The following is a 2,488-nucleotide window of genomic DNA, read 5'->3' on the forward strand; positions in this document are numbered from 1 at the left end:
TTCTTTGATACATAGTCTATAGTTGGTAGAAATATTTATTTGAAACAAAAATGGCTTAGGGTAGAGTTATCCAGGTCTCAGTTGAAGAGTAAAAGTTCCTTCAAATGAAAATTAATGTATCATCTGCTAAAATTTTTCTGAGTATAAACATTTTTATTAACAAGATATCAAGGAAATTAATTTACTGATGACTTATGGGTGATCACTTCACAGATAAAAAAAGATGTTAAGGACCTGCTATGGTTGTAGTGCAACATACCTTCCTTGGAAAAGATCATATAATAGGTGAAAAACAGGAATACGTGAACTTAAAAGAGGGACACTTAGCATATCGTGGAAAATAAGAGGATAATTTTTTATATGGTCTTCTTCTCATCAATAAAACCTATCTCAAATATAAATGTGTAATTATTTGTATAAAATTATATCTAGATTGTAGAGTACATGCAGTGAAAAAAATAGTCTGTATTTTTAATAGCTTTGCTTCCAGGATTCAGCATAGTATTTAGCACACACATTAGGCACTTTGTCAAATAAATGGCGAGTAATGTGCCCCTGATTGATTTGTGATCAAAGGATAAGGTGAATTAGTTGAGAAAAAATGCTTGTTGGGAAGGGCACTCTAGACATGGGGCAAAGGTAGGGAAGGATATTTTTCAATATAAGGCTACATCAGAGTGACTGAAGTTCAGCAGCCAAAGTATGAATGGCATGGATTGCTACAGGAATACAGTACCATACAGGTCATTTCTGGCGATGGTACTGGAAGATTGGACAAGGTCTAGGTCAAAATTGTCAGGCTATGTGTCCCTTTGGAAAGCAGCTAAAATCCATGCCTGAAGGACAATGATGGAATGTACTTGCACTTATTGTCACTATCTCTTCAAGTATACCAAAGAGGTTTAATTATCTTGTCACTGATTGAAGCAGAACTTTGCACTGAACTAAGATGGCCTCTAAATAAATAATGGATTTAACCTAAGAATAGAAACATTTTTTCCATGTCAGTTTAGGACAAGAGGAGGTTTTGCAGATTTATCACCAAGGAACTTATATCATCAAATGTATGTTTTAGCTTAATTTTGTGGCAGAATACTGGTAGGTGATACTGCATTCAGTGAGACAGTTTATGCAGCAAATATAATAATTGATATAAAACATAAATGAAATATTCTATGTTAAAGAAAAAAGTAATATTCGGTCTTGTTTTGGAACTTCTAATGTATTAATTACCATTTCAGTCTTGATTTTCTAACACTATGTTGGTTTGCTCAGTTTATAATTTCTTCTTTTGTTCATTTCTAGTAAGCTTTGTGTATGGTCCCCCAGATGCCTCACTTTCTTGTTGGGTTCTGACCCGAAATCACAAAATGCCTTCACTGATCCATGATCCAGTCAGCTGCACGTTTTTCACAACAGGCTTCAACCCAGACCTGGACCTTGAACCTTTCTTGGTACTGATAAAGATATCTAGGTTATTGACTAAATCACTGACAGAAACTGTTACTCCTTAAGTCAAATTTCTTAAATTTTCATATAAATTCCATGCTCTGACTGGGTCACCATGGAAATAGCTAGGTAGAACATCCCTTTTCTTTCTCTACCTCTTGTAAGTATATGCTGCTGCATCTTAAAAAGTCTAATAAATTATTTGAAGTGGTCACCATTCCAACGTGCTTTTTTCTTTGGAGGTCTCATTTCTAAAGGGTTTAGGGCATGCCTTTATGGGAATTTCCCCACTATTGCTTTCAGGGTTACTGCAGCTGAAACATTGGCTCAGTGGGGGAAAAAAAAACAAAACATTTTGTAGTTTAATTCTTCAAGAAATTATATTTACTGCCCATATATTCAGTGGAATTTTTAGGCATTGAACTTCCATTCTGAAAAGTAAGTTAATTATTTCAATGTCCACACCCTTTTTTTTTTGAGTTGGAGTCTTACTCTGTAGCCCAGACTGGAGTACAGTGGCTGCTCCCGGCCACCGCAGCCTCGACCTGCTGGGCTCCGGCGATCCTTCCGCCTCAGCCTTCCGAGTAGCCGGAATTACAGGCATGCGCTACCACACCCAGCTGATTTTTTGATTATTGTAGAGATGAGGACGTCTCGCTGCCCAGGCGAGTCTCGAACCTGCGGGCTCAGGCAATTCGCTCACCTTAGCCTCCCAAAGGCGTGGGATTACAGGCTGAGCCACCGAGCCCGGCCACACCCTTTTATATAAGGATTATTCTCCAAATCTTCTGACATTTAATTCTTATACTATTATAGTACACACACACAACATACACACAAGGGGGACACACACAAAAAAAACCATACTTTTTTGGGAGTAGGAGCCCCTTTTAGTACAGGTTTCCCCCACTAGGTAAGGGTTCTAGGAAACCATTGACAACAAGGTACCAGCTTGCATTGTTGTGAGAGCCTGCATTCAGCTTCAGTGAAGTGTGTGTGTGTGTGTGTGTGTGTGTGTGTGTGTGTGTGTGTAGATTCT

Source organism: Carlito syrichta, unplaced genomic scaffold, assembly GCF_000164805.1.
Source record: "Carlito syrichta isolate Samal-C Ts95f unplaced genomic scaffold, Tarsius_syrichta-2.0.1 Scaffold141092, whole genome shotgun sequence".
In the NCBI taxonomy this organism is placed as follows: domain Eukaryota; kingdom Metazoa; phylum Chordata; class Mammalia; order Primates; family Tarsiidae; genus Carlito; species Carlito syrichta.